Genomic DNA, 25487 nt, shown 5'->3' on the forward strand with positions numbered 1-25487 from the left:
ACAGTTTTGCTCAGTTGCAGGTGCAGTGAAATGAATGCCTCTCTCACTTTGTTAATACCATTAATTACATGTAAAACTGGATGAATAACTAGCTCTCTCTTCCATTTGGATTTACCCTATTATATCATGCAAATTATCAAAATTGGTATTTGGTTTGGTATGGTATTAGCTCATGCTTTTGCTCAAAAGATAACTATATAAGAAAATGGTCAAAAGATTATATACATACCTTTAACCTTGCAGATTGCATAAATACTAGAATCAAATTTTGTGGTTATATCTTTACCCTGTATATGTAAATATAGAACAAATACCCTATAAAAGGTAAGGGTAGAAGCCATATCTCTAAAACTTCATTCAGAATTTAACACTTTAATACACTGTTATATAATGCTACAGTGTTATTATTTAATCAAAAATAATAATAAAAAGAGACAATCTACAGGTATGCCCTATGGGAGGATGGTGAAATGAATATTCTCTATGCAGAATGGCTAAGGAAGTTTCAACTCACTGCTATCACATATGATTCCATTTTAAAGTTATAGTTGAGACTTTATACTTTTCAGAAGATCACCATGAATTTGTAATAAATAATCATCATAGTATCATGTACTTAGAGACAGAAAAGTCCTTAAAGATTCTTTAATAAATCTTCTTGCTTTATAGTTGAAGAAACTGAAGCCTAGAGAAAAAGGTCTTGGTCAAAGTCAAGTAAGTGGAAGATCTGGGATTTGAACCTAAGGCCTCTGAGTCTATCATATTACACAATAAATGAACAGGCAAAATGGTAGTGAACAGAGCTAAAAAAGAAAGATGAAAAGAGAAGTTAGACTACTTCACAGAGAAGGCCCATTCAGAAAATCATTACCAAAGACATTGAGGGATTGATTCTCAAGATGTCTAAAAAAGAAGATATCAAATGTATGAAGGAGAAAATACTAGACTTCAATAATATAAAAAAGATGACTGGGAAAATATTAATAATATTAATGATTCTTGACCCATATCCTTATTTTTGCATATCTACAAAATCTTTATAATAAGAGTTGGTCATCTTATATTACCTTGAATTGTGTACTCAATAAAGGGAAGACTTGAATATTTTAGTGAAAACAAGCACAGATGGTATATGGTTGCTGTGTAAATTTATATAACATTTATTTTAGATCCGGCCACTGAATCCTATATCCATTCAGATCAGATTCTTGTTTTAATATTTATAGTAACTGCCAATAACCAGCAATGTTTTGTATAAATGACATCTCAGCAAATTAAATTTATTTCTTATTCAAAATAGCTTCTAAAACTCTTTCTGATTATCTGAACTAACACTTTATTTTACTGGCAGGGTTTAGGTGTTTTCCTGAAAAAGGATAAACCACTCATTTAGGTCACCCTTCCAAACAAGACATGATATATTTAGCTGAAGCAATCAGTACCTTGTGAATACCACCAAAATGGATCAGCCATGTGCAGACTGGTGTTATGAATAAGTCAAATTGTTAGTATCTTTAAGGTATGATTTTAATTGCTTTAGGAAAAACTCCTTTGTCTCTAGATATTTCTTCCATTCCTGGATACTGTGCTTGAAGTTTTGCTATTAAATTCTATTACATAAACATTTGGTATTAAACCTTTCTAGTCTTTAACATTCATTATCGATAAGCAATTATTAAGCACCTACTATGTGCCTGACACTGCTAAAATTAAAAAGAAAGACAAGAACACAGACCCTGACCTCAAGAAGCTTGTCATTCTCAGGTATTAAAATTCAAAACAAGTAAAAATTAAAAAACAAACAAGCAAAACAAACAAACAAACAAACAACCAGCAACCAATTAATACTCTCCAACTAATCTCAGCTGATACCTGACAGTTCAGCAAATGATTTTCAAGAACAAAGCCTTGTAGCATATATGCTTGGAATAGTTCCTTCAGATGGAAAATAATTTTATATTGAGATTCCCACAATAGTTAATTGTCTTGTACATATTAGGGGCTTTGGTACTTGGTGAGGAAGGATCAGTGAGATATTTCAGCTCTGTGAACCCAAACAGGGACTTAATGATTTTGGACAGAGGTTTTAACTTCTGGTGTCTGATTTTTCTATTAAAAATATTTTGATTACCATTTCAATATAATTGTTTTTCTAACCTGAAAAGACTTACATGAACAAAATGCAAAGTGAAGTGAGCGGAATCAGAACACTGCACATGGTAACAGTAAGATTGTGTGATGATCAATTATGACAGCAATACAATGATCCAAGACAATTCATGGCAAAGGACTCATGATGAAGCATACTATCAACCTCCAGAAAAAGAACTAATATTGTTTGAATACAGACTGAAGCATGTTATTTTTCACTTTCTTTCTTTTTTTAATTTGAGTTGCCTTGTATAAAATTACCAATGTGGAAATGTTTTACATATGTATAACCTATATCAGATTTCTTACCATTTCAGGGAAGGGAGAGAGGAAAGAAAGAGAGAGAGATGGAATTCGGAATTCAAACTAAAACAACAACAACAACAAACTCTAGTGGCTCTGTATTGACTTAAGTCAACTCTTATTTCATCTTCATTTCATTATTTTAAAGTCCATTTTTGTAAAGCTTATATAATAATATAATATATAAGCAATAATAATAATAAAAATAACAACTAATATTTATGTGGAGCTTTAAGATTTACAAAATACTTTACATATATTATCTTATATGGTCCTTGAATCACCCTGAGATAATGGGTATTATTATCCCCATTTTATAAATGAGGAAACTGAGGCTGAGAGATTATGAGACCTGCCTGGCATCATTCAGATAGTACTAGTGTTTGAATATTTAGCTTGTACAGGTCTACCTTCCATGGAGAGGAGGGGATGGGGGAAAACTTGGAACTGAAGGTTTTGCAAGGGCCAATGCTGAAAAATTACCCATGCATATATCTTGTAAATAAAAAGCTATTTTAAAAAAGTACTAGTGTGTGAGGCATAATTCAAACTCATATCTTCCTGTCTCTAAGTTTTGCACTCCATACAAGATTGCTGCATTAAATATACATACATAATTTATGAATAAATAATAATATATTTGTTGAGAGCACATACTCAAAAAACCCTTTTTATTGATAATCAAAATATCAAAAAAATAATCAAAAAACTTTTCTACTTGCAATCCCTTTTTCATCTGAAAATTTTTTTATTTGACCCCAGGTACATAGACATATGAAATAGGTATATAAATCAAACATTTACTGATAATCATTTATAATTTCATGACCCCCACATTCAGTTATGAGAGCCCAGATGGGGTTATGCTCAGTTTAAGAAGCTAAGATAAGGAATGTAATCAAAACCAAATTAACCAGAGAAAGGCCTGAAGTTTTTCTTAGAACCATATATATGAGGGAACTGGAGAAAACTTCATGGACGGCAACAAGCAGAGGCAATGATGGAGAGCTGCAGAAATATAAGCCAGGATCAGTGAAGAGGGAGTGACTAATGGAGTAGTTATCAAGAAAAGCAGTAAAATTTCTAGACCAAAGCTTCTAATACAATTCTTAGTAATTCTTAGAAAATGTGGTGCTCCTTGTCTAAGTCTCTTAGTGAAAACAGAAGTAATTCTTAGACTACTTGAAAACCAAAGCTAAGGAGTAGAAAAGGATGGAGCCATGATGTAGAAGAATAAACTATAAGTTATGTGGACTGTGTAAGACTAGGGAGAAGAGTTTTTCAACTTAAGGAGAGTATTATAAACTGGTAAGACACTATGAGTCCCTAGGGGAGATGGAACTCATCAGAAAGGTTTTGCTTATCTCTCTGGAAACTTTTTTGGGGGAGATGTTGTAAAGAACTTTGTATAAATTATTTTGTTTTATCCCCAATATTTTCAGGTGCTATTATCCCAATTTTATTATTTTTATTTAACATTTTGTTTTCTCCCCAATTACATATAAAAACAATTTTTACCATTGATTTTTTTCTAACTTTGAGTTCCCAATTCTCCCTCTCCCATCATTGAGAAGACAAGAAATTTTATATAGGTTATACATGAATAGTCATGCAAAACATATTTCCAAATCAATCATGCTATAAAAAATGCAGCCAAAACCCCCTCTAAAATAAAGCTTTAAGTATGCTTCAATCTACATTTACATTCTAACAATTCTTTCTCTGGAGATAGCATTTTTCATCATAAGTCTTTCAAAATTATCTTGCATCATTGTATTGCTGAGAATAGTTAGACATTCAGAGTTGGTCACGGTAAAATATTGCTGTTACTGTGTTTCTGGTTCTGTTCATTTAACTTTGTATCAGTTCATGTAAGTTTTTCCAGATTTTTTCTGAAAACATACCGTTCATCCTTTCTTATAGTACAATTCTCTAGCAACTTTTGATTGCTTTACCTTGGAGAATGGAGGGAAGTGTTTTGATCCTAGAATAATATTAAAGGTTCTATGAAGAGGAAGGCAGAGTTGCATTAACTCTTTATGGTCTGGTTAAAAGTCTTTGGTTTTCTATCAAGTATAACCAAAGTATTACAGTAGGCAACTTAAAGGGAGGTCCTTTTTCCTTTTTATGTTGAGACAGACATAAGTACAAATTGGATACTGTTAAGGAAAATTCTGATTGGGGAAAAGGACTTAAATTCTGGGGATAAAAATCTTGGCTGCATGAATGACCCAAAATAATATCCAGATTTTGTAAAAAGTTCCTTCTATTGAACATAGTCTCAGTGCTAAGCTATGAATTATATTTGAACAGAATAAATTTCTTTCTGTGTAGGAGTCTAGAATACATACTATGTAGTCTTGTTTAGAAGCAGGAAATTGACTACATAGCCTCTTGAGAGTTCCTTTGGTTTTGTAAATAAAATATAAGACCAAAGCATGGATTTTCTGACCTTCTGCTATTGAATGCAGAGGATTACTGTCATATAAACACATTTAAGATGGCTTCAGACTTTGATGACTTAGTGAGAACACTAAAACACCAATGGGACCACCCTGTCAGTGGCATCAATAGGCAGGATGAATCATAAGTATTGTCAGATCCTTTCAGGGCCAAAATTTGAGCCTCTCAGAAAAGCTTTGAAATGTATGAAATAAAATAATGTACAACAAAGTGCTTGGGCATACTGCTATCTTGGGGAGAGGGATAAGCCTGACTTAAAAACAATCTTGGAATTTTAGAACTAGAATAGATTATGGATTTCAATCTAGAAGGATCATAGAGCTGGGGATGCAAGGTATCTCAGCAGTGATTGTCTTCAATTTATATATAAGGTAGATGAAGACCAAGGAGGTTAAATGATGAAATATCAATAATGGCTGATATTTACATAGGACTTTTAGGACAGCTAGATAGCATAATGGATAAAGAACTGGGAAGTCAGGGAGACTTATCTTTCTGAGTTCAAATTCAGCCTCAAGCACTTCTTAGCTGTGTGACCTTAGGTCAATCACATAACCCTCTTTGCCTAAATTTCTTCATTTGTAAAATGAGCTAGAGGAAAGGGCAAACTATTCCAGTATCTTCCCCAAGAAAATGCCAAATGGGGTCACAAAAGGTAAGAGATGACGGAAGTGATATAACAATATCAAATACAGGACTTCAAGGTTTTCAAATCAATTAACAAAAATTATCTCATTTAATTAATTACCTGTGAAGCAAGTTCTAAGGGAATTATTGTCCATATTTTAAAATGAAGATCAGATGCTCAGATCTCAATCCAGGTCTTGACTCCAAGTAGGTGTTCCATTCAGTATTTTCTGATATTCACTGATTTTCTATAGGTTTTAGGAAACTCTAGAACTTAGCTGACTATAAGTGAAATGAGCAGAAGTTGGAGATCATTGTACATGACAACAGAAAGATTATATGATGATCAATTCTGATGGACTTGGATCTTCTCAACAACGAAATGATTCAGGCCAGTTCCAATGATCTTGTAATGATGAGAGCCATCTACATACATTCAGAGAGAGGACTCTGGGAATTGAGTGTGGATCACAACATAGAATTTTCACTTCTTCTGTTGCTTTGTTGTCTGTTGGTTTGCTTGAATTTTATTTTGTTCTCATTTTTCTTCCTGTTTGATAGGGTTTTTCTTGTGCAGCAAGATAATTATATAAACATGTATGCTTATAGTCGACTTACATATATTTTTTCCATATTTAACTAGGGGAGAGGGTGGAAAGAAGGACAGAAGAAATTGGAACACAGGGCTTTGCAGGCGTCAGTGTTGCAAAATTATCCTTGCATGTGTTTTGAAAATAAAAAGCTTCAATAAAAAAAGAAAAGTGCTAAGAATACAAAAAAAAAAGAACTTAGCAGACTAAGACATAGATAGATTGTTTTATGCATGGGTAAAAGTAGCTCCCACATAGTATTGCTATGATGTTATATTTTTAAAATCTAAATTTGTTAAGGTTCTTTGAAAATAAGACTATATCAATTAAAGGCATGCAAATAGTATGCTCTTTTGGTATGCTCAGAATACCTGGGTCGAGGTTAGGAGCTATCTCTAGATGTCAGAACTATTTTATCTTGATAAACATGAGCTTTCTCAAGACTATTTTTTAAAAAGAAATAGAAAAGCATATGTTTGGTCAAAAAAGACACTATTCTTGGACAGCTCTTTGAGGAAGGATCATGAGACTAAACTCTGTATAATAACAAAACATATACTGTGATACAGTATTCATTTCTTTACCCTATGGCTGAGAGATGTGGATGAATTATGTAAACTACCAATGATATTAACTCCAGATTCAACCTGAAAAGGAACAGAGTCCCCCATTTTGACCAATTTCAATATTATGCATTTGTTTTCCTACAGTAGTGAAACAGAATTCACAAAACCAAATGAAATAAATTCAAACAAAGACTGTCAGGTTTTTGTCTTACCAGTAGGAGACAGCTAGTTTCCTAAAATAAAAACTGCAGCTCAGTAAAGCAAAGCCTCCAGTCAAATGCCAGGTTGGTGGCCATTAACTTATTATGAGTTTGGCAACAACAAAATAAAATCACTGTATGATTCACCATGGTTTTCCATCAACCAAAACAACAAACTGCAGACTTTTTACTCACAATTTTATTCCTTCCCCAAGTGAGCACAGTATCCATCTATTAAAATTCTATTAGCAGACATTGACATTTGGCAGGGGGAGAGCTAGTTAGGGAGGAAGGACAGCAGGTGTCAATAATGAGAGAAACAACAATGGGAGAAATGGAAAAAATTTTTTAAAAATTCATTAGAGGGAATCTTCATCACATATGAAAGTGAAATGAAAAAGAAAAGAAAAAGAATTTCCTTTTCGGGTTTTTTAAGAAGCTTACTACAAATGAAAGTATGCTAGTAAAAATAAAAACCAGTGAACTATTGGGTAGTTTATTCAAAGCCCATGATGATAATGTATGAACTAATGATTTTAAGTACATAGTTACATGAGAAATTTTAATCTGTACAGATTTCATTAACAAGATATAATAGTGAAACATTAGAAGAAATTTCCCCCAAAGTAGTTCACGTAACTTTAATGAATGCTCAAAGACCATCAATTAGTGATTTACTTCTAAGTTACTGATGGAAGACAAAAAAGCAGAAAAATCACAATGTAGCAAGAAAAAAATATAGTTTTAAAAAGCCCACATCTAAGTTTGATCTGGAAAACAATAAATATCAAATGATTACTTATAACACTTAATAGAATAAGAGGTAGTATAGCATAGTATATAGAAAGGTGATCTTAGAATCATAAAACCTGTGTTTAAAACCTACTTCTTATCTATACTGTGTGAGTTACCCTGAGCAAGTCATCTAATCTCTCACTGCCCCCAGAAAACTAAGACCATAAAATGCCAAAATGCATCAATAATGGAGAGTTACTCATAGAAAGTTTCTTATACAGAAGACTCTGAGAATTTCTTGTCTCATAATCTCTATATACTCTTACAAATAGTGAGTGTCCTTTTTATAAGAGCTCTGTTTTTATGGGTTGTATCTATTGTTATCTACCACTTTAAAGATTAAAATACTTTAGTACTATAATGAGAATAGTTTTGACCTTGTAGGACCCCTTAAGAAGATTCATGGGAACTTCAGTGACTCCTGAACCACATTTTGAGAACTATTGCTCTATTCCGATGAAATCATAGTTCTAAAAACCACCTCCTTTCTCAAGAAGTAGAGTACAACTATGTATAATGAGGATTTAAGGGGACAATGTCTATGAAGAGGAAGATATAAGTTCTATCACAAAAATCAAGAGTTCTTACATTTTCTTTTGGGCATCTTGAGTTTAAGATGTCTTTAGGACAACTAGCTTGAAATGATCTTAGCAACCCTAAAGTACTAAATACTTTTTAACTATAGAGCTAGGATTCTTAACTTAGGATCTATGAATATTTTTAAAAATATTTTGATAGCTGTATTTAAATATGATTGGTTTCCTTTGCAATCCTATTTATTTTATTCATTTAAAAACCTTATTCTGAAAGGGATCCAGAGGCTTCACAGGAATGCCAAAGGGGATCCATTTTAAGTCTATCCTACATACCAGTGCCAAAATAATTTTCCTTAAGTACAGATCAATTAACTCCAGTGGTCTCTAGGATAAAATATTAACTCTTCTATTTAGTTTAAAAGCCCTGTACAATTTAGCCTCAACTATTCTGGATGTTACTCCTCATATCTTTCTCTGGGATCAAAAGAAATTGGCCCTTCTGCATTTCACATAAAACTCTCCATCTCCATATGTGTTTCTGCATTGGCCACATGCCTGGAATGCACTTAATCCTAACATCCTCTTATTTTAAAATGAAGCCCAAGCACTAACTTCTTCATGAAGATCCTTCCATGTGGTACTGAATTACTATGTTATATTGAGGTACTCTATATTAACTTTCTACATATGCTGTATGGATTTTTATATGTATTTGTTTTTTTCCATTAGGATGTGAATTCATTGGAAGTAGGAATTGCTTCATTCATTGTATTTTCCCAGTGTCTAGCACATACTATGTTTAAATGTTTATTGACTGACTTAAGGTATCCAATGTAATGCACAAACACAGAACAGGACATAATCTTTCCCTACAATATTAGCAGACTGGATGCTCCTTAATTTTCAAAGCAGAAATATTTCATTCAACATACAATTATTAAACATGAATGCATAAACATACTCAGTATACTTATACAGAAAGACATTGTGCTACGTGCTATGTATTCAGAGACAAAAACAAAACACTGTCAGCCCACAAAGAGCTTCCATTTGATGGTAGAAGAAGAACAGAGTTATAGGAGGGTACAAGCCTATGGCCAAAGTGATCTCTCTCCCTCTTTGCAACTCACTTCCAATGAGGCACCAAATCTGTTCTTTCTCCATAATGTCTTTCCTACTTGGCTATTACTCACTGACCATCACATTAATTCATAACTAAGTAAATACAATGACCTAACTAATGATCTTCTACTAATGACTGCCTCTTTCATCCTTTCTGCCAGATTAATTTTTCTAAATACTGCTTTTGACATCTTATTTTCCTCCTCAAAATCTTAAAATGACTATCATGAAATTGGCCTACTCAACTTTTCTTCCTAATTTTCAAGGCTCTCCATTGTCATCTGGTCCCACTCTACTCAGCCAATCACATTTCCCAATACGTTTCAATATAACCTCTATGCTAATTGATTACCTAAGTGCTCTTATCATCTACACATTTACTTTACCTCTCTGCCTTTGCTGATGTTATTCTCCTCCTCTTTCTACTTATTCATATCTTTAAATCCTAAGTAAAGATTCATTTCTTTTAATTTTATTTTCAAGTCCAAATTAAGCTCTTCTCACAATCTGTATCACAAAATCAACACTTTGCAAACACCATTATATTCTCTAATTAGCTAACCTAATCAAACGAACACTTTATTATATTAATAATAATAACTAATAGCTAACATTTACACAGCACTTATCTCCAAGGCCCTATACTAAGGCCATTATAACTATTATTTCATTTGATCCCCATAACAATCCTAGAAGGTAGAGATTATAATTATCTCCATTTTACAGACAAGGAAACTGAGGCAAATAGAAGTTGAGTGACATGGCCAGAGTCATACAGCTAGTACATATCTGAGTCTGCATCTGAACTCAGGTCTTTCTGATTCCAATCTTGGCATTGTGCTATTTATATTAGTATAGAATATCTAGAACAGAGTTTGATTAAATTGAAAATAAATCCAAGTTGAAGAGATAATTCTTATGGAAGGTAAGGGTATTCAGGCGCTAGGTTTTGCAGATTGTAACATACAGGTTCCATCAATACCTGGAACATTATAGGGGCCCCAGGAAGTGACCTATAACCATACAAAAAATTTTGGCCTGATGATACCCATAAGAAAAATCAATGGATTGAAAAGAGTACTGCCTAAATTATATATAACATGCAATTAGAGGGACAACCTATAGTGCAGGAAATAAGATGTCAAAAGCAGTATTTAGAAAAATTAATTTGGCAGAAAGGATGAAAGAGGGAGTCATTAGTAGAAAGACCACCAGTTAGGTCATTGTACTTATAAACCTGGTATTTATGGATCAAGGATCTGTAGATAGATTTTAGAAATCTATAAACTTGAATGGAAAAAAATCATATCTTTATTTTAATGTAATTGGTTTCCTTTGTAATTTGTAAATTTGTAATTTATTATATACATTTAAAACCCCTATTCTAAAAAGGGTCCATAAGATTCACAAGACTGCCACATGACATAAAAATTATGAAGAAGATCTCCTGTGGAACTTGCTCATCAATTATATATCTCATACAAATAGTATAAATGAGCACTTATCTGGGTTTAGAACTAAAAATAGAAAGCCAGTGCACTGGATGGGCTTCAAGAAACTGTAAAGTTTTTTTTTTTTTTTTTAATGACCTCAAAATCCTCTCAAAAACAAAGGTCCCAATTTTAAATATCAATATTAGCATCAAAGAAAAAATACTCTTTCTGCCACAAATTCTTTCACACTTCAGTCCATCTTAGATATTACTGCCAAAGTAATTTTCCTTAAATACTGATCTGACACTGAGATTTCTGGATAAAAGCAGGCAACATACACCAAATTAGAAAGAGTACTGGAGAAGAATGGGAATAAAAAATATCACTGGAGATATGCATGATTGAAAAGAAAGACTGAGTGATTATATGATAAGGAATGAATGACACAGGTTGGTAACCTTTGTGATGTGAGGAGAAAGTGAGGATGGTCCCCAATATGTGACCCCTTGTGACAAATTTATGGAAGGATATAGCCAAGAAGCTCATAGAATGAGCAACCATTCTAGGTTCTACCCTGAATCTCTGTTGAGAATATTCAAGTTAATAAGAGATCACATGTATAGATATTTATGTATGTGGTGGTCTTGTTCATTTATCATTTCATATATACAACTTTTTTCTCTGGAACTAAAATAAAGGCTATTTGGTAGGCAGGGATAGTCTCTTAAGTTAGTCAGTGTTTGTACTTTTAATTACTTAGCACTATAAATATATTGATTGGTACTGATTGATACTTTTAGTCCATACCTGTTATCTTTAGAAAACCAACAAAAAAAGTGGTTCATAGATAAGACATTAGAGTACTTAGTGCCCTTAAATATTCTCTTAGTTATCCCAACATCACTTGAGAAATAAGCTATATTATTTACATAGAATAACAGAAATTTCTAATTGAGGTTTAACTTGGGCTTTACAATATTGCTTATCATTTTAAATGATACAAAATACCACCCTAGTTTATTATTTTCCCTTAAGTACAAATACATACAACTATACATTTTTCCTCAAAAATGAGTTTTCTAATTGTTTTAATATTAATAGTTAACATTAATATTGTTTCTTTTTCTGTCAATAATTCTAAAAAAGGCAATTTCTTTAAGAAACATTTTCTGTCATTTTATGTTGCCTTCTCTAGGCTGAAATTTTGCCATTAAAATGGTAAAATGAGATGTATGCTAATGTTTTATTAATTAAGATACTTTCTCTAAGAGTTCATCAAGACTGAAGTCTACTGTGAAACATTTTTACAGCTCGTTTTTCATTCCTCATCAAGTCATTTTCCTGGTACTCACTGAGAGACTTTACAACTCAGAGAAGAGGATTTGTTGGTAGCTCTGGTCTCCAAAGGAAAGGACTAACAAGAATCCTGGTACAGGCACAACCTTTCAAGTATCATCAACTTTCAATTATTTTCATGTAGTTTATCCATGGAAAACCTGGCTTTTAATTTATGCCAAAAACCTACAGTTGTCTGACTAATTACTTAATTTCTTCCCTACTTCAGGAAAAATTTAAGATTTGGCAACTCTTAAAAGATGGTTGCTTTCAATCATGGTCTTCCAACTTCTTGAATCTGGGAAAGTGGGATGCTTGTTCCCAGTTCCCTTGGTAGGGAGGAGGTGAATAGGGTGGAAGCTGGGAAAATGAGGTCACATCTTACTTAGCACTTTCTAAATCAGGATTCACTCTGTATTGTGTGTGTATATACTATATGGGTATATATATGCATGTTTATGTTTGTGTTTATACATATATAACACATGGTCAAATAAGAAATCACACAATTATATATTAAAGTATTCTATATTTAACATATATATTATTATACATATTTACAATATATGCTACTATGCATACATATATACACACAGATATATAGATATATATATATACACACACACACACACACTAACTTGTGATTTCATCAGTGTAGGAGTTTTAAGGGCACTTAGGTGACATAATAGATAGAGTGCCAAGCCTAGAGTCAGGAAGACCTAAGTTCAAATGTGACCTCAGATATTGATTAGCTGTGTGATTCTGGGCAAGTCACTTTATCTGGTCTGTCTCAGTTTCCTCATCTGTAAAATCAGATGGAGAAGGAAATGGCAAACCACTTCAGTATCTATGCCAAGAAAACCACAAATGAAGGCACAAAGAATTGGAAATGACTAAAACAGCTAAACAGCCACAAGGGAGCTTTCAATGAGGAACTCCTTCTACCAAAGTAAATCAGCACCTTCTCTTCAATTGACAATCCTACAGAGTTGCCTGAAGTATTGAATCATTAAGTCCAGTATAAGTCACAGACTGAAACTTAACCCCAAGTCTTCCAGATTCCTGTGCCAATTCTTTACCCACTATACAACAATGTCTCTCATTTCATTAGAAAGGACTTCTCAGAAAATAACATTATTCCTCAAATAAAAGCAGCCAAATTCATTCTAAATCTCAGTGAAGTAAAATTCAATGATCTAGCATCCTGAGGTATTCATCAGGGCAATGAGCCAGGCAGCCAACAAATAATAGCTTGTATTTATGTGGAGAGACAACAAGATTTTTGCTCTGGCAAAGGCACAGCATAAGAAGAATTATCTGCTTCCAAATATACACACACACAATACATACATATATATATATATATATATATGTATATATGTATATATATATATATATGTATGTATTGTGTGTGTGATATGTGTATGTTATATATGTATATATATATAATGCATGTGTGTATGATATATATATATATGTGTGTGTGTGTTATGTGTTTATACATATTTATTTCAAAAGCAAATGTGAACCAAGATGGTGGAAGATAATTACTTTACCCCCCTTTTTAAGCTTCTATTCTTGTTTAACTTTATTTGCATGTCAATCAGAGAAACTCTTGGGAGAAAAGTGGGTTTTGTACTTCCAGGTCTGTGTGTGTGTGTGGGGGTGAAGTTGTGGGATGAATCACTAAAAAGAGTGGAATTGGGATTAAATGGGTTTAATGTGATTAAATGGGAGTTACAAGAAAATTTCTGACCCTAAATCATGCAGTTATCTGGGACCATGAACTTTCAAATCAGCACAAGATAGAGAATCAAAAGAATGCATGACATGTCTTAGCCTGATTTGGTCAGTTTTCTTTGTCTCTCACCTGATAAATGTTGGGGTTCACAACTATGTGTATACTAGAAGAGTGCCTTTGTTAAGGAAGGCCAGAATGCTTTAGTAAATGGCAGCAAGGAGTCAGTAGATGAAGAGATAATGCCTAGAGACATTTAGCAGAGGCAACATCCACTTCACACAATGCCTGGCACATAGTAGATGCTTAACAAATGTTTGCTGAGTTGAATTAATTGAAAGGCACACCAGGCAGAGACTTCACAAGCAGCAGAGAACAGGGATGGAATGTCTAGCAGAGAAAAGCCAATTGACAATCCCAGAGGACACAGGCAGATTCACGGCCCATGACTATGTTTTGGCTATATTTATTACCTATATATTTGTTCTTTATTCATTATCCTTGGCTAAACATGTTCTTTGCATATATGCTCTCCCTTATTGATGGAGTGGTAATCTATAGAAGAGTACACCCCATGTATATATGGTAATAGCAGTAGAAGGAAATTTACCTTGCTATTTTATTTGTTATAGTGTTCCAATAAATGTCTTCTATTTGAATTAATGTGTCCCCAGGCTGATAAATAAAAGTAAACACATGAATGGAATCTAGCAATATATGTTTATGAATACGTGTTGAGGCATAGAGTGATCTGAAACTAAGATAGCTTTCCTGGGAATTTGTATGGATCAATGGGTAGATGAGAGCCCATATTCTAGATTTAAGAAGTACTTCAAAATTTGCAATATATTTTCTTCAAATTTGAAGGCAAGTAGCTATGAGCATTTTTATTACTTCCTTTTGGACAGATGAGAAAACTGAGAGCCAAAGAATTTAGATGACTTGCCCAACATCATACAGATATTTAGTTAATTAGCAAATTTCAAACTTCAAATCCAACCCACTTCCTATTATATCATGTGATTTCTGGGGGGGAATGGGAAAAAAAGAAAACTCAAAAAGCAAACAGAAGACCTAAAGATTCAAAGTTCAATGATATGCTATGATCTGAAGAAGGAGAAACTATTGTGAGTTGGTGATTGTTTTCAAAGTCATGTTTGATGGGTGCTAGAGCTAAGCAGTAAATGAGCCTGCTGAACAAAACAAGCAGAACCAGGAACACATTGTACACAGTAGCAGAAAGAATGGGCTATGATCAACTATGAAAGACTTTGTTCTCAATGGTTCAGTGATCCAAAGAAACCCCAATAGACTTTGGATAGAAAATGCCTTCTGCATCCAGAAAAAGAACTATGGAGAGTGAATGTAAATCAACACATGCTCCATCTGCATCCAGAAAAAGAACTGTGGAGATTGAATGTAAATCAACACTTGCTATGTTCACTTTTTTCTGTTTTTTTTTTTCTCTCCCATCATTTTTCTCTTTTGCTCTGATTTTTCTCTCTCCGCATGATTCATAAACCAATGTGTATTTAAAAAAGAGAGAAAAATATAATTAAAAAAGAAGTAATTGAGCTAAGAATAACTAAGTAAAAAGAAAGACCAAAAGCAGAAAGGAAAAAAGAATGGGAGTGGGAATTATATGAACAGAATTGCTTAAAGTGACTCCAATTTATTAAGAAAATATTAAATTATATTCTCTTGAAAAGTAGATTCAGGAAATCATCCTTCTTCCTTTCTTGCATTAATCAAGTCTGTAAGTTTCAGCCTTGAATCTCTTCCACAGCAATAATCTATTTGAAATTTTGGAATTGATTTAATCTACATGTTTATCCTTATCTGGTACTTTCCCTGCCCCAAAGTTTTTTCTTCTTCTCTATTATTATGGACCACTGCTTGGCTAAGTAAAAATCTTCTCTTTCTTCCAGATTCTTCCCTAATCCAATTCTTCCTTTATCTTACTCAACTCTGCATCTGCTGCTCTGCCAGATTTCAATACCAGAAAACAAGATGCTCCTGTCAGGAAAGCTCACCATGTCTAATCTTACTGCCATGCTGTTAACTCAAGCCTTGACTTAGGAAAATGGCTCCCTCAGCTTCCTCTCTCCTTCAGAGGGCTTGAGGATGGAGTACCAAACTCCTCTCAATGCCTTCCTGTATAAAGGATGGAAACTGGGCTCTCAGATCATTTTATTTTGCACTTGCTGTTCTGCCTAGTTTCAACTCCAAAGAACAAAATGTCAAAACTGGTATGCACTGATCTGTGTCCTACCAACCTCTTCCTGCCTCCTTTTATGTGTTGCCTACCTTTGGTAAAGTATAAGCCACTTGAGAACAGGGACTGTCTTTTTATTAATTGTATCCCCAGCATTTAGCACAGTGCCTGGCATATGCTGTTGTTCACTTGTTTCTATCATGTCTGACTCTCTGTGTGTGGTTTTCTTGGCAAAGATACTGGAGTGGCCTGCCATTTCCTTTCCAGTTCATTTTAGAGATGAGGAAACTGAAGCAAGCAGGGCTAAGTGAGTCCCACAGCCTAGTAAGTATCTCAAGACAGATTCACATCTTCAGGATGGAAGTGTCTTCCTTGACCCCAGACCAGGCACTCTATCCACAGGGCCACCTAATTGGCACATAACAGGTACTTAATACAAATTTATTGTTTTACATCCCAAGATTACTTGAATATTATTTTAAATATTCACATTCCACAAGACTGAGCTGCTCAGAAACCTTCAGGGGTCCCTTATGATCTGATAAGACATTGATAAAAATACAACCTGCCTAATTTCCCAATCTTATTCCCACTTTCTACCCTTATTCCTTCTGTTGTTTAGTCAAGTATGACTGCTTAGGTTTTTTTAGCAAAGATACTGGAATGGTTTTCCATTTCCTTCTCTAACTCATTTAACAGATGAGAAAACTGAGGCAAATAGGGGAAAGCAAATAACTTGCTCAGGGTCACACAGCTAGAACGTGTTTGAGGCCAGATTGAATTCTGGCCTTTTTGACTCCAAGTCAGATTCTCTATGCACTGTCACTTAACTATCCCTTATTCCCTCTAATCTTTTCCAATCAGATGGGACTGTGAGCTGCAGATCTTCCCCTTACACATTTCTACTTATAGAAATCTATCTCCTGTTTCAAAAACCAGCTAAAGTATCACTTCTTTCTAGAAACCTTCCCTGACTTCCCAAATTTAACATGATGTCAGCCTCTTTAAATTTCTTGTCTGGACTTTTCCTTTGCTCTTATCACCTTTTGTCATACTTTCTTTTTTGTAGTTATCTTCTCTCATTTTAAAATTCCTTAGGGCAAGAAGATCATGTTGTTTTCCTTTTCTGTGCTCCTAGCATCTAGCAAGTACTTAAAAAATGTTTTCTAGATGGAATTTTTCTCTGTTCATTATAGCAGGGAAGGTAGGACATTTTAATAGGTTCAATATTTTGGTTATTATGAAAACAAATGAAAGATGAAGCTTTAATGGAATATCTTAGCCTTTTCATTATTTGTCAAATGTTCAAAATATTTGTGTTGTTTAATGGTTCTCTTTGGAAGGAAGATATTTATTTTGAATATGATTTCTATTAAAAACATTTGAGTGCTCAAAGGGTTAACCTTTCATTATTTAAGAAACCTCTCGCCTGTGCCATGCCAGGTAATTGTATATGGTCCTTTTTGATGATTTCAATTTGCATCATCTACCCTTTAATTAGCTGAATAACTAAGAACTGACACTTTTTTTTCTCATCAGCAGTGGCTCTCATCTGTGGTTCCTGAGCAAGAGCAGTTCTTTTGTCTGACTCTGTCTCACTGCAGTAGAAATTGAACCAGCCTCTGTAGGGCAGCAAACTTGGTGTGTTAATCTGGCAGGATATTCAACAGCTGCCAATTTAATTACATAAATTTGTTTATTATGCTTAACTGAGCACACCCTGGGCACATGATTGTTTTCCATATTATATAACCTCCACACTTGGAGTGACCTCAACATTTTAATTTAAATTCAAATACCAGAGTAGCAATGCAAAGTCTGTCAGACAGCTTCAAAGCTTGATAGAAAATGTCAATTTTTCCTATTTTTATTTTTAACAGAATGCATAAAGTAACTAGATTATATTTTAGAGACAAAAGTGTCCTTGGAGGTCATATCATCCAACTCCCTCATTTTGTAGATGAAGATGACAATTTTGACCAACTTTGCATAAGCACCAAATAATAATAATAATAATAATTAACATTTATACAGCACTTAAAGTTAACAAAATACTTTACAAATCTTCTCTTTTTTGATCCTCACAAAAGTCCTGCCAAATAGATGCTTTATTATCCCCATTTTATAGATGAATAAACTGAGGCAGACAGAAGTTAAGTGACTTGTTCAGGACAAGAAGGAATTACTGGGGGTAGCATCTGAACTGACTCTAAGTTCAGAAATATCTCCACTGTGCCATCTGTCTGCCTTTGTAGAACTGTGAACCCAAATTCCCTTACTCCACATGCAGGTTTCTTTTCACTACTATTCATCATCAAGTTACTATTTCAAAATACAGGAAGTACACATTGAAGAACCTTCCATTTCATGAATGTCTTCAAAAGTGGGCCAGATAAATTAAATATTTCACAATTAAATGCTGTGGAGGAAACATTGCTTTGTATTGTTCAATTATGGTTTTTTTATAGCAAAGATATTGGAATTGTTTGCCATTTCCTTCTTCGGCTCATTTTAAAGATGAGGAAATTGAGTCATATAGCTAGTAAATGTCAAGGCTAGAGATGCACTCAGGAAGATGAATCTTCCTGATTCCAGTCATTCTATCCACTGTATTCCTTAGCTCCTTTGTGTTAATATACAGTTAATGGTGACTATTATCTAGCGCCTTCACTTCTTATCAGAAACTGACCTAGAAAGGAAATTTTTTTTCAAATGGTGGGAAGGTATGTCCACATACTCTGTAGGATGTAGAAAGAAAATCAGGAAGATTTTCAGGTTTTTATGTAGCAAGGAATTGAAAAAAATGAGGGGAGGGAGCACAGGATAAAATTGGTAAGTAAATAAACACTTATTAAGTACTAACTATATGCCAAACACTATGCTGAGAGCATGGATACTGTTGTTAAATCTTCCTCCATTTTCTTAAGGGATAAAAAGGTCAAAGTTAGGGGGAGCTATGTGGCCTGAGTTCAAATGTGGCTAACTGTATGATCCTGGGCAAATCATTTCACGCTGTCTGCCTCAGTTTCCTCATCTGTAAACTGCAATGGAGAAAGAAATAGCAAATCATTCAAGTATGTTTGCCAAGAAAATCCCATATGGAGTCACGGAGAGGCAGACAACTAAGCAACAAGGAAAAGGCCAAAGAGCTAATCATATCGCTAGGTAAACACCCTCTAAGATAGACTGACCCTAGAGAAAGTGAGTGAACAAAGAGAGTACCCTATTTGCTAGCCTTACCCTGCTCTGAGGGGCTCTCTTCCCTCTATATCTGCCGGTATTATAGCCTAACAATCTCTTTTTAAAAATTTATATCTATTTTTCCCCATACTCTGTTTTTTAAAAAGTCAAAATAATGAGTATTTGTTTTTAGGGCCTCAATAGGCCAAGCCCTGCTCCTGCTTTCTCTTCATCTATCCCAGAAGTGCTTGCAGAGAACAAGAATGAAGACATTCCGCTGGCAACATATGCAATATTTCATTTTGTAATTCTGTGAAGTGCCTCCAGACTTACAGAAGTCATTGAGGAGAGAGAATAAACACTAGCAACAACAGATTATCACCTGAGGTACCAACTTAATGACTCTGTCAGGATTTCAAGCAGAGAGTGAGTTGTTTCCTTTATAATTCCACTTGTCAACTCACTAACTAAATCAGCAGCTGCCTGGTGGCTTCAAATTTTAAGGAACTATGCGTTCTGCATATCCTTTCATTTTGACCCTTTTGTAAAACATTCCATCCAATTTCCAACCAATTCAATTCTCCAGAGTTATTAATCAGGTCCTTTCAGAACTACCTGATTAAAACTGACCTGAAACATAAAGGTTTGAATCTAATATTTTATTCAGTGCATGACAGATTCTACAACTCACTGTGCTTTCTCAACTTATTCAGGTATCAGTGATTAAATGATTCTATCTAGTTTATATTTTCAGTTTCCTCTTGGAGTTTCCTTATCCAGTTAAAGAGTTTTTTATTTAACCTTACCATTTGAAAATAACTTTTCTAGACAAGACCAGTCCTATCAAGGGCTTTACAATGGCATTTCTGTGCCCTGGGAGGACCATTATTCTTAAATCCCACCTTTGGTAGGTACCACTTTCTTGAAACCTAAGGGTAAGCTCTATTTCAAAGTATTTTCAACAGGCCAATTGAGGACTTAGGAGAAATCCTTGCCCAGAGAGCAGTGGGAACCCCTCTCTCACATTCAAGCCCCAAGAAAATAATCCCAACCTTTAGACATAATGTGAGTCAATATCCACTCAAAACCAGTACTCATAAGCCCTCACCAAATAGGTTTCGTTATCAGTGAAGTAGAGGACACATCTGTGCAAAATATATTTAAACAGTGCAGCAAAATAACTTGACAAGAAAAATTCCCTTTATACCTATAGGCAAGAGTGTGCTGAGCCAGCTCATACTGACTCAAGTAAGCATTTATATCTTGGAAAAAGGCAAAGGCTACAAATCAGTGTGTGATTTATTATTTCTTTGATTGTCAACATTTACAAAAGTGATGGAGAAAATATTAATGCTGCATTTGAAACTTTAAGAATTGTGTCATGTTTTGGAGATGTTTTTGTTTTGTTTTTTTAAAAAATCTACCATGACATGCTGAATTTAGGGCATATTCTTCCATAAATTATCCTAACAGCCGTGGAAGGAGTAACAAGCAGGGAAAATATGTGGCCAGGAATATGAATACCTGGATCACATGTATCCATGGAACACGGACATGGATCAGAGCAGCACTTGTTTCTAAGAGTGTATCTAATCTGGAATTTTCTTCTGCCTGTAAAATCAATGCTTACTTATCTGCAGAGGTGCTCAGTCCCTTGTGACGTCACGGGGCTGTAAAGTTCTTTCTGTACTGTGTTGAGATCTTCTGTGGATATGTCTTCTCTGCCATGTTCTTTTCTGCTGATACCTTCTGGTTTTCCACCACTCACTATCCTCTTCCCGAAAAAGGAAGAAGTACCTTTAAAACTGTGTTAGTTCACCACTCCTGGGAGATATCCAGTTTTTGTGCGATTTCATACCCAGGGAATTTCACCCAGGGAACCAGAAAGCTTCATAAGCATTTAAGTCTATCTTTTGAACTGAATTTCCCCACTGTCACTTGCTCTTTAAGCCCTATTCCCCTCCCCAAACTCCCATAATCCTACAGATATTGTTAACATCCTTTACCTGAAGGCTAACTCCCTTCACACTTAGCTCATAGCTATGACCATGGAAGCCTCTGTTTCAGACTCCCCTTCTCAACAAGGGTGAAGGGAAATTTCCAATTATAATAATTGTTTGTGATTTAATTGGCATGATTAGTATGTTCCCCTGCTCTTGTAATATCTGGAGATATAAATTTATTAAGTAAATGAACATGCTGATTTCCACATTTGCCAAGCTCAGGAAAGTGAAAAGGTAAAACAGTTATGGTGGGTGGGGTTTATTGAGGGATTAGAGTTGATGATTTGGTGGGATATTGAATTTTATGATGTAATGGCTTATTTTTTTTTACTATGTTTTCCTCCTATATAATTAAATTATTTATTTGTCCATATGGTTTTAAGGTGATAAATAGGATTGCAATTCCTCCTTCATGACACTGTCTCCTATCTCCTTTGAGATAAAGGCTTACAAACCAGCCTCCATGTCTGGATGTACTTCATCTCGCCTCTATCCTTTAAAACCTCATATCCTTTCAAAGTCTGCTGAAGTGGCACTTTCTAAACTATGACTTTCCTGATTTCCCCCAGTTACCAATGCCTCCTCTACCCCACTGAATTTATCTAGTATTTACTTTGTAAATGCTTGTTGATATAAGTCTGCTTTGATAGAATGTAAACTCTGAGGGTAGGGACTGTTTTACTTCTGTCTTTGTATCCCCAAAACCTAGTACATTAATTGGTACTCTGAAGGTGATTAATAAATACTGGTTGATCCCCCCCAACCAAAAATTAAACTTGAAATACAAAAATTAAAAGGAGAAATCAATAATATTGAAAGTAAAAAAACTATTGAATTAATAAATAAAACCAAGAGTTGGTTTTGTGAAAAAGCCAATAAAATAGATAAACCTTTGGTAAATTTGATCAGAAAAAAGAAAGAGGAAAATCAAATTGTTAGTCTTACAAATGAAAAGGGGGATCTTTCCACCAATGAAGAGGAAATTAGAGAAATAATAAGGAGTTACTTTGCCCAACTTTATGCCAATAAATTTGATAACTTAAGTGAAATGGATGACTTCCTCCAAAAATATAGGCTCCCTAGATTAACAGAGGAGGAGATAAATTGCTTAAATAGTCCCATGTCAGAAAAAGAAATAGAACAAGCTATTAATCAACTCCCCAGGAAAAAATCCCCAGATTTACATTCACATGTGAATTCTACCAAACATTTAAAGAACAATTAGCCCCAATGTTATATAAATTATTTGAAAAAATAGGGGATGAAGGAGTCCTACCAAACTCCTTTTATGACACAGATATGGTACTGATACCTAAACCAGGTAGATCGAAAACTGAGAAAGAAAATTATAGACCAATCTCCTTAATGAATATTGATGCTAAAATCTTAAATAAGATATTAGCAAAAAGACTTCAGAAAATCATCTCCAGGATAATACACTATGATCAAGTAGGATTTATTCCAGGAATGCAGGGCTGGTTTAATATTAGGAAAACTATTAATATAATTGACCATATTAATAATCAAATTAATAAGAACCATATGATCATCTCAATAGATGCAGAAAAAGCATTTGACAAAATCCAACATCCATTCCTACTAAAAACTCTTGAGAGTATAGGAATAAATGGACTATTCCTTAGAGTAATCAGGAGCATATATTTAAGACCTTCAGTAAGCATAATATGCAATAGAAATAAACTGCAACCTTTCCCAGTAAGATCAGGCGTGCAACAAGGTTGCCCACTATCACCATTACTATTCAATATAGTACTAGAAATGCTAGCCTCGGCAATAAGAGCCGAGAAAGAGATTCAAGGAATTAGAGTAGGAAATGAGGAAATCAAACTATCACTTTTTGCAGATGACATGATGGTATACTTAGAGAACCCCAAAGACTCTGCTAAAAAGCTACTAGAAATAATTCAAAATTTCAGCAAAGTGGCAGGATACAAAATAAATCCACATAAATCCTCAGCATTGTTATATATCACCAACAAAATGCAACAGCAAGAGATACAAAGAGAAATTCCATTCCAAATAAATGTTGAGAGTATAAAGTATTTGGGAATCCATCTACCAAAGAATAGTCAGGAATTATATGAGAAAAATTACAAAACACTTGCCACAAAAATAAAATCAGATTTAAATAATTGGAAAGACATTCAGTGCTCTTGGATAGGCCGAGCGAATATAATAAAGATGACAATACTCCCCAACTAATCTATTTATTTAGTGCTATACCAATCAGACTCCCAAGAAACTATTTCAATGACCTAGAAAAAATAACAACAAAATTCATATGGAAGAATAAAAGATCGAGAATTGCAAGGGAACTAATGAAAAAAAAAAACTCAGAGGAAGGTGGTCTAAGTGTACCTGATCTAAAGCTATATTATATAGCAGCAGTCACCAAAACCATTTGGTATTGGCTAAGAAATAGACCGGTAGATCAGTGGAACAGATTAGATACAAAGGACAAAAAAGGGTACATCTATAGCAATCTAATCTTTGACAAACCCAAAGATACCAACATTAGGGATAAAAATTCATTATTTGGAAAAAACTGTTGGGAAAACTCGAAATTAGTATGGCAGAAATTAGATATGGATCCACACTTAACACCATATACCAAGATAAGATCAAAATGGGTCCATGATTTAGGCATAAAGAGGGAGATAATAAATAGATTAGAGGAACAGAGGATAATCTACTTCTCAGACTTGTGGAGGAGGAAGGAATTTATGACCAGAGGAGAACTAGAGATCATTATTGATCACAAAAGAGAAGATTTTGATTACATCAAACTAAAAAGTTTCTGTACAAATAATACTAATGCAAACAAGATTAGAAGGGAAGTAACAAATTGGGAAAATATTTTTAAAAACAAAGGTTCTGACAAAGGTCTCATTTCCAAAATATATAAAGAACTGACCCTAATTTATAAGAAATCAAACCATTCTCCAATTGATAAATGGTCAAAGGATAAGAACAGACAATTCTCAGATGAAGAAATTGAAACTATATCCACTCACATGAAAGAGTGTTCCAAATCACTATTGATCAGAGAAATGCAAATTAAGACAACTCTGAGATACCACTACACACCTGTCAGATTGGCTAAGATGACAGGAACAAATAATGATGAATGTTGGAGGTGATGTGGGGAAACTGGGACACTAATACATTGCTGGTGGAGTTGTGAAAGAATCCAGCCATTCTGGAGAGCAATCTGGAATTATGCCCAAAAAGTTATCAAACTGTGCATACCCTTTGACCCAGCAGTGCTACTACTGGGCTTATATCCCAAAGAAATACTAAAGAGGGGAAAGGGACCTGTTTGTGGCAAAATGTTTGTGGCAGCTCTTTTTGTTGTAGCTAGAAACTGGAAGATGAATGGATGTCCATCAGTTGGAGAATGGTTGGGTAAATTATGGTATATGAGGGTTATGGAATATTATTGCTCTGTAAGAAATGACCAGCAGGAGGAATACAGAGAGGCTTGGAGAGACTTACATCAACTGATGCTGAGTGAAATGAGCAGAACCAGAAGATCACTATACACTTCAACAACAATACTGTATGAGGATGTATTCTGATGTAAGTGGAAATCTTCAACATAAAGAAAAGCCAACTCACTTCCAGTTGATCAATGATGGACAGAGGTAGCTACACCCAGAGAAGAAACACTGGGAAGTGAATGTAAATTGTTAGCACTAATATCTGTCTGCCCAGGTTACATGTACCTTCAGAATCTAATGCTTATTGTGCAACAAGAAAATGATATTCACACACATGTATTGTATCTAGGTTATATTGTAACACATGTAAAATGTATGGGATTGCCTGTCATCGGGGGGAGGGAGTATAGGGAGGGGGGGATAATTTGGAAAAATGAATACAAGGGATAATATTATAAAATATATATATATAATAAAAATTATTAATTAAAAAAATTAAAAATTAAAAAAAAATAAAAAAATAAATAAAAATAAATAAAATAAATTATGTTTGACTCTAAAAAAAAAATAATACTGGTTGATCCATTGATTGCATCTGGAAAGAATGGAAATGACTGGCAGGTAGGGACAGATACATGAACAATTGATGATTATAAAAGTAAGGAGTACAATGATAGACAACTACCAGTTCTTGGTCCTAAGTGATGAAAAAACCAATCTCTTACACAAGTGGGGAAAAATGATTCAACAGTTTTTAATTTTCTCACTT

The 25487-nt window shown here is 34.2% G+C and overlaps 1 protein-coding gene across 5 annotated transcripts in view; it reads right to left on the minus strand.

Moving 5' to 3' along the window:
- RASGRF2 (Ras protein specific guanine nucleotide releasing factor 2) overlaps positions 1–25487 on the minus strand; it is a 321033-nt gene that overhangs the window by 76530 nt on the left and 219016 nt on the right. The gene's annotated exons all lie outside the window — the stretch shown is intronic.

The sequence above is a fragment of the Sminthopsis crassicaudata genome, chromosome 1 (genome assembly GCF_048593235.1).
Source record: "Sminthopsis crassicaudata isolate SCR6 chromosome 1, ASM4859323v1, whole genome shotgun sequence".
In the NCBI taxonomy this organism is placed as follows: Eukaryota; Metazoa; Chordata; class Mammalia; order Dasyuromorphia; family Dasyuridae; genus Sminthopsis; species Sminthopsis crassicaudata.